Consider the following 11,595-nt stretch of genomic DNA (forward strand, 5'->3'; position numbering starts at 1 on the left):
TTGAAATGTGGTGATTGATTAGCAAATTATTGTACACTCAGCACGTACAATACTGATCAGCAAAAAAAAAATTTGGGTATTTTTTTTATTGATGAAAACCGACATTGTAATAAAACCCTAAAAAGGTCGACTTTGTTTTTGGCCTAAAAATGCATGTTATAAGTGGTTGGGATGCTTAAGGCATTGTAAGGTTGCTATACTATTTTTGCTGGATAATAAGAAAGACTGGATGGCTGTGTATGGTAGACGTAACCCATTCTGGGTGAACCACGTTAAATCTCTGTGTTATCTGTGTCCTGTTTTATTTCTTTATTTGTATTTAAATCTACATATGATTGTTAGTTCATATTTGCTTCGGATCTGCTTGAAACCCTTACAATTCTTTGGATCTGCTTGAAACCCTAACACTAACAGCTGTAAGAAAGACTATCATAACTAACATTTAATAGTTGGTCTTCTTACATCATGTCATAATTTGGAACTTGGGTGCCCACCTTCTCCATGCAAAAATGACTCTTGACACTTGTCCATTCTATCATAAAGTTAGGTTCTTATGCATCACAACTTAGCATATGTCATGATAGTGTCTTACAGACTACCTAAAGTTCCAACACATGTCAAAATAACTCTTCCATAAAGTGGGATGCCTAGTTCCTTATATAAGGAAAAAAACATCATTGTCGCATCCCACGTCATCTCCCAGTATGATGACAATTCACAATATCATGTCACACAAGATGACAAAATAAAATGTGCAAGAAAATATAATACGGGCATCAATTAAATACATTAAATAAATAAATCAATGCTAGGAATTTCTAATGTTAAGAAACCTTAATTCTCAATATTCCCCCACTTATTTTTTATTAAGGGAAAAACAGGTTTTGAGGGGACCCGAAACCCTAAACAACAAGTTTTAAGGGGAGTTGAAACCCCCTAGGTTTTGAAAGGACCCGAAACCCTCAGATTTTACCAGGATCTGGAACCCACGATACAACGCTGCCTAAAAGAGTAATCATCGGAAAACTAGCAACACAACCACATTCAAGACTAAAAAAGATCAACCTCTAATATATGCACAAGGGTTTTACTAAGGCTCCCTTAACCTTTGACTGATACCATGGGTGTTTCCAAACAACCATCACCATTAAAGGTACTAGGTTATAATAGATAGCCATACATTCACAATCTAGACACATAGGGTTTTGAAAGGCTCCCCTAACCTTCAACCTGGATTTCAGGTCGTCAAAAGAAAAACCTATCCTTAACCAAAAACAAAGACAACACCTGGTCAAGCTGGGCCCTTGAAAACTACTAGCATACATCATGTCTGTGGTTTTTACAAGGCTCCCATAGCTTGCAACCCCAACAAACCTCCTAAAAGTCGACATCCATCCAACATTGCACCTCTCCACCTCAATAGGATCAGGACCCACCTCAATAGGGACTAGAAAGAGGCAAACCTCTAGTTGAGCAAACCAAACATAAATCAGCCGAACCAACACCAAAAGCGAGATAACAACATTGTACCATTTTTCTGGAAGATTGGGTTTTAAGAAGGCTCCTAAGACCTCATGAACCATGGAATCAAAAGCTCCAAAAGCTCCAATATGACTCCAACCAGCTTCATCTAACCAACCACTCTCCACCTCTATAGAAGAGATGTTCACCTCAATAGAACTGGCTAAGAAAGACAAAGGGAGGTAAGAGATCCAAACCCTAACCAGGCCCAACAATAAACTCTCAGACAAGAACAAGGGAGAGAGAACCATAGTAACTGCATAGCCCCACAAAGTGAAAAGGAGGACAGAGACAACCAAGATCCATGGAACAATTTAAACCCTAAGCGCCTCTACCCACCCTTCCAGAAGAGATCCACCCCAAGTAGTGAACAACATGGAAAGAATAGATCCCATGAGCTTAGGAGGAAACCAGATAATAGGGCTAGCCTCAAAGTAAACTAAAACCATATAGATTATAAAAAAATCACTAGACCCCCTCAAGGCCCAAGACCCCACCCACAAGATTGACGTAATGAAACTAGAGGATGGGAAAGAGGGGGAAAAGCCTGCAGTCACAGACTGAGAAGAACCGCAATCTTCTCCATTATCCACACAACAAATCATGAAGGTTTTCACACCAAAAAAAACATTGCCCCCACCAATCAGATTACCTTTGCAGCAACAGCCGGGAAAGGGCGTCGCCAAGACAAGAGGCCATCTCCCAGACCAAACGCTGCTCATCGCAACGTATCCCATAAAGACCTTGACCCCAACAAAATCTCTATAACCTCCTTCACCTTCAACATTCCATGAAACCCTAGCCATAGATGCCTTCCACTGAGAGCTCCAACCACAAAAGGAGGAAAACAGCTCACCAACCAAGCTCTGACTAGGGGGAACCAACCCATTACCATCATCGTCATCTACTTCATTGTCCTAATCTTCATCTCCTCCTAGGGTCTCCACTGAATCTCTCACACCCGCCTCACCTCCCACCCTTGTCATTTCAAAAACTTCACATCATATTCCCTCACTTTTTGAACACCTTAGTAGAACCAATATGAATGAGATTTAACTGCTAGGGGTTCAGAGGTACATACACTTTGAGCACCATCTAAACTTTATGTGATCATAGATTATGTCAATGCATTTGTAATGTTTGTTAGTGTCAACCTTTTCCAATTTCACCTTCCCATCAGCCACCAAATCTTGAAAAAAATGAAACTGAACATCAACGTGATTTATTCTAACATGGAAAGTCATATTCTTTGTTAACAAAATGACACTGACTACCACAAAAGATGGTAAGTATGCCTACATCAAACCCAATATCAGAACACAACTATCTAAGACAAATGGATTCCTTACAAGCATTAGTAGCTATTATATACTTTTCTTTTATCCTTGACAAAGAAACTATAGCTTTCCTCTTATTCATCCAACTAATAGCACCACCAAACATAGTAAAAACATAACCACTAGTGGACCTTCAGTTGTTAATGTGACCTACCCAATCTGAATCCACATATCCATTAATGCTCACAAAATGTTGAGTTTCATTAGAATAACCATGAAAAGACAAATCTAAACACTCTCTTAACTGCATACCAGTGCACTCGTTAGGATTAGCCATGAATCAACTCAAGATTCCCACTACATAGGCAATGTATGATCCAGTATAGACCATAACATACATAAGATTACCAAAAACACTCACATATGGTACACTGGCCATGTCCTCCACCTCAGTGGGATATTTTGGACAATCCTCCATAGCTAACTTTGTTCCTTATGTAATAATAACTATCATAGATATACAAGTTGTCATAATGAATCTCTCTGACATATAATTCACATATTTGGTTTGGCTTAACCAAATTATTATTTTTAGCTTTGTCTCTTTTGATCTCCATTCCCAGGATGTACCTAGATGGACCCAAATCCTTCATTTCAAACTATACTAACAACTATCACCACAAAATGCTCTAGTTGTGACATATAGATATCTTCCTCCAAATAATCATGAAGGAATGCATTTTCTTCACATACTTCATATTATATTCCATCAACCTTAGAATACCCCTTCATGACCAACCATGATTTGTGCTTCTCAACACTATCATCAAGACCTAACTTCTTCTTGAACACCCATTTACATCCCATAGGCTTAAATATTTCAAGCAAATGTACCAAATCCCAAGTATTATTCTTCTTTAAAGAAGCCATGTCTTCATCCAAGAATCTGCATCACTCATACCCATAGCCTATTTAATATTTCCAAGCTCTTAAATGTTACCAATCAAAGAAAAATATAATTGGAATCTAACATTGAATAACCAAAACTTTTTGGTTGTTTCTTGATTCTTGTAGACCTCCTCAAAGGTTGAGGTTGAGTTTCTTCATCTTCTTCTAAACTTTAAGAGCCACTAGAACTCTCCTCATCATCGGGCCCATTAGGAGCTCATAGTTCCTCTTTCTTAGGTGTAGAAGGAACCTAAACTATCTCCTTATTATGTTTTTCCTCTTTCTCTAGCTACAACTCAACATTGGAAGGTTTCATCTCTTTAAAAATAATACTTATGCTATAGAGAACCCTCTTTTCCATATGATTCCAAAGCTTGTACCATTTTGCACCAACACCATAGTTGATAAAGATGCACTTAACTGCCTTGTTCTCCAACTTAGATATTTTCTCAGTTGAAACATGATCATAAGATACACAACCAAATACTCTAAGATGTAACATCAAAGGCTTATTTCTTGACCATGGCTCCATAGGTGTCTTATCAATGTGTTGATGTAGGAGATTTGTTAAACTGGTAGCAGGCAATGGCTACAACTTTGACCCAAAAAAATTGTTCGAGACCAACACCACTAAGCATAATCCTAGACCTTTCCATCAAAATCATGTTCATCATCTTTGAAACTCCATTATAATGAGGAGTGTATGGAGTTGTCTTATATCTCTCGATCCCATGGTCCTTACAAAACCTATACAAATTTGTTGGGAAAAACTCAGCACCATTGTCAATCCTTAAATACCTAATATTTCTACTAGTCTAATTTTAAACAAGAGTCTTAATCTCTTTAAACCAACTAAAGAATTCAAATTCGCTTCTAAGAAAATAAAAAATTGTCCTTCTATTGTAGTTATTAATGAATGATACAAAGCACACAAATCTAGAAATTGAAGGAACATTTACTAGACCAAAAACATCTACTAGATCCAACAAACGAAAAGACGTGAGAATTTGAATAAAATTGAACACAATTTTTTTACTATAGAAAAAATGTTTGCAAAATTCAAACGCAAGATTACAATCATCAAGCCCCTCAATGAGTTATTTATTTTCCAAGGTTTTGAGACCCTTCTCACCAATGTGACCAATTATTTGGTGCCATGATATTGTCTTCTTCACAAGAAGCTTCATCTTCCAAGGTTTGGCACCCTTAGGTGCCTAGAAAGAACGGCCATTAGATGTATATGCAATAGACCTCTTCACATATCGATTTGATGGTGAGGATGAAGAATTTAGAGCCCTATTCTTTGGGTCCATAGAATTACTATTGCATTATATAGTGCATGCATCTAGTTTATACAAGGTGTCATTTTGAACATCCTTAGTAAGTACCATAGCCCCTCTAGTCATCTTGCATCCACTTTTTGAGAAAATAATCTGCACACCTACATCACTCAATTTACTTACTGAAAGTAGGTTCCATGTCAAAGCTTGGATATAAATAACACTATCAATCCCCTTCACTCTACCATCAGAGAATCTAATCTTAACTCTTCCATGACCAACAACCTTCAGCTGAGAGTCATCACCAAGATACACCTTCCCACCATCATATTCTTCATATTTTGTAAACCAACCCTAATGTGAAGACATGTGGAAGGATGAATCTACATCTCATCTTCAAGATTTATCTAAATCTAAATTAGAGGGATTTATTTTCTTCTTCTTCTTCTCATTCTTACATTCTTTCCAAAAATGACTAGTTTGGTCACATTCCTACACTTCACCTTAAACTTTCTAGGAGACTTAGATCTCCCATGAGATTTTAATATGCCTCTTTCATCTTTCATGTCCTTATTTTTGTCTTACTCTTTCTATCTACCATTAACTGCAAGAGTCTCCTTAGTTGACTCAAAATTATTCCTCCACATCTCTTAAAAAATTAATGATGCTACCACCGTGCACCCATCTTGAACTTAGTGGTTGTACTCCCAAAAGACATAACAAGGTGGTCCCATGAGTCTGAAAAATAACACAATAGAATCATACAATGATCCTCCTCCTTGATCTTGTCACCTGTAGAACACAACTAAGCAACTATCATATTAAACACATTCAAATGGTCAGCTATAGATCTCCTTCCATCTTCAGATGATGCATCTTCTTTCTTAGGAATAACTTGTTTACCAGGTATTTAGCTTGATATACATCTCCAAGCTTCTTCTAGAGAAGCTATGTTGTTTTCTCTTTATGAACATTTAACAAAACAAAGTCTGCCAAACAAATCCTTATGAGGCCCTTAGCTTTTTGATCCATCATATCTCAAACATCGCGGGCCTTGGTGATAGGGTTTACTCTAAATATCATAGCCCATAGATCTATATCTACAAGCATATCCTCCATATTCAACTTTCATATTTCACAATTGCTACCATTCAACTTCTCCATCTCAACTCTTTTGAATGTGATTGTCGTCTTCTTCATGCAACAAGATTTTAAAAAATATTTTGTAAAATCTCTCTAACTGAAATTAGTATAAAAAGTATACTATCCTGTTAGGATAATGGGTGGACAACTGAGAGGGGGGGGGGGTGTGAATCGGTTGTCAACGGATTATATTAATCAAACCACTTTATAACCTTTAACCGGAGCACATAAATATTGAATCCCAGAATAATAGAAATAGATACCTGTAAGCAATCAAACTTAAGAATAAAATCAAGAATTAGCACAATGCAACCATACCACATAACACCATGATTTGTACATGGAAAACCTGGTAAAGGGAAAAACCACGGTGGGAAGCCTACCCACAGTTAGATGATACTTCTGTAGAAAGAATGTGATACAATAAGGGGCATGCACATGCAGGAAGGCACACTGCCTAAAGCGTACTTCTCATTACAAACGAGTCTCAATATCTATAGAGAGGTTATAACCACCTCAAGATAATTGGACAACAATCCAGAAGAATGAACTTCCAGAGATAGCATCTACCATGCCTATGTTAGGCCCAATATGGAAAGCTAATGTACTGAGAGGGGAGGGGTGAATCAGTACCTCAAATCCTTTCTTCAACAATAACTTTAGTGTTATGCATTAACCAAAAACTGTTGTAACATAACATAAAGCTAAAACAAATAAATAACAGTCATACATGATTCACTCCATAACACATATATTTTGGTTACGCGGAAACTCTTGGTTAGAGAGAAAAACTATGGTGGGGATGGCACCCACAACTTCACTACTGCAATAATAAATGGTGCTCGGTTAGAGCTACATGTTTAGCTATTTTTGATAGCTTACCTTGTTAGGAGTATCAATATCGTTAGATCTACCTTGCTAAAGGATTTTGCAACACTTATTCTAAATACTGCACCTGGTTAAAGGCTTTACAATTTATAGACTTTGTTAGAGTCTTTTACCCTGTTAAAGGTCTCTCTTACAACTCAAAATATTACAATAAAATCTTTACAAATATCTGCAACTTTACATCTGAAATGTTATAGTAGATTCTATGTACTCAAAATGAGATTACCTTGCTTATAGCATACTTCGGTAATCCATAGAGTAACTCGGTAAACCCTTCTGTTTACTCTGTTTACTCTGTTCCTTGACTGTTCTCTGAAATCCTTCTCGGTGACCTCTTTGTCTCTAACAGTCACAATACTCAGTGCTTCCTTATCTATTACACATGTTTTGCTCCATATACCTCTTATATCTTTATCTGATCCCAATTCATGTTGTATAAATAGATCTCTTATGTCGGTGATCTGGTTCATTTCTTTGATCTTAAAAACATGATTTATCGAATGAATAACCATACAAAATATTTCATTGGATAGATGATCTCAAAATCATACAAACTCTTTAAGTGCAATTTCCAATGTGATAACGATTCTTTGTTCCTCGATCTTGTAACACGTTTCCCATGTGTGTCTAGGTTCAATGAATCTGGTAACATGTTTCACTCGGTGTATATCAACTCGGTATATCATTTTTGCTACTCGGTAGACGGCTCGGTGTATACTAGGCTCTGTGACTACTTTCTTCTATAACTGACTACTCTGTGCTTACTGACTGAATGTTTCGGTAGTAGTAACCGACTAGAGTATATATAGAATGACTTTGGACATAAAACTAATGGCAACTTAGTAAGTAGTAACAATCTCCCCTTTTGACATTAGTTGAGATGTTTGACAAAACTTCTTTCAAAGTCATAACTCAAAAATCTATATACTTACAAAATTTGACTAATCATACAGTATATACATTTGTCAATAAAATAGTATATTCAGATATACTCCCCTTATCAATATATTGTACATAACTTTGATTTTGCATGCTCGGTGATCAATATTCTGTATTAACTGTGCGGTTGTCACTGCTCGGTTCACTGCTTCCCTGTCAATTTCAACTATGCATTTGGATACTTTGTTCTTCTCGGTATACTCCCCCTGTATACTACACTCCCCCTTTGATACTTCGATACTATACTCCCCCTTTTTGACAAACATCAAAACTTAGTTACAATTCGGTGGAGGCAACTGGTCAAAAATGGATTTATAGTTTGTCCTTGCATCGGTGAGAGCGGCAGAGAGGGCATCCTTGACACTATCCATGAGTGAATTCTGAGCTTTAATGTCAGCTAACAGTGAAATTAGTCCATCTAAGGTGCTTCCCTCTTGCTGAGTGGATAGGGAGGTGGCCTTGTTGATCTATTCTTGGACGGAGGACAAGTGTGGAATGAATAAGGTTTGAAGAGTCACAATGTCCATCCTTATTTTGTGCTCTTCATTCCTAAGTTCCAATTCTTGAGCCATGAGCTTTTGTAGCTTGGTATAGAAATTCTAAATAGAATTTAACTCAGTAGTCAACTTATTTGAGAGATCAGTGATCTCTTTCTCAATCACTTCTGTCTTATTTTTGATATCTTTAATGCATAAAGAGAATGTACAGAGTTTCTGAAATAAATAAAGAATGTGCTTTAGTTGAGGGGACAACTCAACAATAAATTTGACAAGTTTTACTTTGCCAATGGCAATGGCTTTCTATACCTCTTCAATCATTTTTGCAGTGAGCTCTTTGTCCTTCAATTTGCTCAAATATTTAGATGCGTCTACTCCAGATGTCTCTATTTGATTGAGGAGTTCATCCAGTTGAATATGGATGGCTGCATCTTTTGACACTGTAGCTTCAGGTAGCATATCTGTTAATAGTTCTTTTACCTTCTAAAGTACTTTGTTTTTATTTTAAATAGCCATTTGTTTTTCCTATTCTGTTTTGGCTTTGCATAGTTCACCGAATTCAATGAGTGCTTGCCCTTTTAATTTGGATATGTCTACATTCGGCAACACTATTGGTTTTGACAAATCTAATTTGAAACTATTCTTTTTCATTTGCTTTTCTTTAGTTTTCATCAGTTGAACTAATACAATGGCTTGGGAGGCTTGTTGACCCTCGGTAGGTTGCTTGGTAGAGGCAACACTTTTGTCAATTTCTTGAACCTCTGATGTAGCCTTCAGTGAATCCTTGCTCGGGGTCTCAGTTGTAACATTTTCAGTGCTAGAAGGAGCTTGAGAGGTTTGTTCCTTAGTGGCCTGAGAAGTAGCTTCTCCTTCTGTAGACTTGTGACCCTCTGTTCCTTGTTCAGTATCCTGAGGGGCCTCAATTGAAACAGGTTGAGTGACCAGAGGATAGGGCTAAACTTGTTCCAAAAATGACTCACTGGATACCAGTTTGGCATAAGCATTCCCTTCTATCATTTCTTGTTCTTGTGCCTCGGTGTCCATGATATCCTCATCAATTTGTATAGTGTCAGCAGGGTCTTGCTCGGTGATATCAGGATCTTGCTCGGTGACATCAACTGTTTTAACTTCAACTTGCTCACCATCATTCTTGATTCAAAAGATTTCCTGCCATTTTTCCTTTGTCTCCTTCTCTACATCAAGATAGAGGCCATTCATCAGTTTCAAGGCTCTTTGCTTCACTAGGAAGTTTGAGTGGTAGTTTTTTAGATGTTCACTTATTTCATCTACCAACATGTCTAGAAAGAGATGTACCAGACTTCTTTCTCTCATCTTCTTTTCCAAGTCCATGGCATATTTCCACCTGTTATCAATATGCAAATACAATTCTTTTGGAAGAGAATTAGTTACTTCCAATGGGACCAATCGAAATTTCAAAAGTGTGCAGATGACAACTTCTTCAATTTGTCTCTTTTCTGCATTAGATCTGGAGTCATATTTTACATATCTAAATGCTCCAAATCCACCATATTGCTTCAGATTAGCACAAAAATTATCAACACTATGTACTTCTTCCTTTTTACTCTTGACAATCTGAAATTTATTTGCATCTTCAGATTCGGTGTCACTTGACTCTTTAGTCAAAATAAGTCTCCGAGTAGATTTCTTATAAGTTTTTGTTACCTTTGGTGTGGCAACATTCTTTGGTTTCTTACTCGGTGATGTTGCAGATGATCTTGTGTTTGGGCGCTTTACTGAAGGAGTCGGTGATACCTTTGATGTATCCTGTTTCTTCCTTTTCAAAACTTTCCCTTTAGGCAACTCGGTGCTCAATGTAATAGCTACCTCTTGGGCTTCAGATTCCTCCTCGGTGATGACTAGAGTGCCCTTGATAGGTGTGGAGGAAGAACCTTCTCCAAATTTCTCCGTTAATGCCTTGATCATTTTTGTTGCTTTCCTTGTAGCATTGGGTACTACAATACTCATCTTAACTTTCTCTTTAACTTCTTCATATGTACCATATCTTAGCTCAGTAGCATGCCTTGGTAATGTAAGAAAAGCATCTATCTGTTGTTGTGTGATGTCAAAATCAAACTCATAACCCATAGGTGGCAAAGATTGAGTTCTCGGTTCCATAGCATTAACATAGTAGTAGTTGGTGTCTACTTCAAAGCATATGTCATCCTTGTATTTCTCTACTAACTGGGGTGAAATTCTATACCTGGTATGCATCTTTTCTTGAAACTTGCTAAAGTAATCATCCATAATATCATTAAAGTTATCACCTAGCCGTTTGATGAAGTCATTGATTTGATGGGTGATTGGTCGGTGTAGCTCCCAAACTACATTACCAATTGATGGAAAGAATTTCTCAAAATAGAAAAACATGCATACCAAAAGTGATCCAAACTTCAATGTGTTAGCCGAGTTGTTCTTCTTTGGCTTCCTTATGGTGTTTAGATTCTCAAACAGGTTTTTCAACAATACTTCAAAAAGATCAATTTTGATTCCTTTCTTCATAAATTTATATGTTAAATCGACTATTGCACAGGGTACACTGTTTTCCCTTGCCAATTGAAAGAAACAATAACCTATGACTCTAATGGCAAACTTCAACTCTGCATCTATCACATTGTTCAATTTCAGTCCTCTACAATCAGATTCAACTCCGGTTAAAGTGATCAATTCCTTTTGTGATATCATTTTCTAAGCTTGGGCATGATCAAAAATAGGGTAACCTGTGATCAAGTGAATGATTTCCTTGGTGATTTTGAATGGTTTCTCCTCTAACCACATGAAATCATCATGAAATCTACTCAGAACAAACTTGACCCATTGGGGTTTGAAGGCACAGGGATAGGTTAGGGCTTCGGTCAATCCCTTGATTTTAATGTGTTCATACTTGTTATCCAATTTCCCATCGGTACACAATTCATCATATGTGTCCTTGATCTCAAGATGACCTAGTTCCTCTACACGACACTTAGTGAAGAATCTGACATCCTCAACTAGTAAAACCCTATCCAGAATGAGTGAAAATGCAGTTTTATCATCCGGTTCAGATGCTACTTTGGGAGTTAGAGAGTATTTCAGTGAGGGCTT

This window comes from Cryptomeria japonica, chromosome 1 (assembly GCF_030272615.1).
Source record: "Cryptomeria japonica chromosome 1, Sugi_1.0, whole genome shotgun sequence".
In the NCBI taxonomy this organism is placed as follows: domain Eukaryota; kingdom Viridiplantae; phylum Streptophyta; class Pinopsida; order Cupressales; family Cupressaceae; genus Cryptomeria; species Cryptomeria japonica.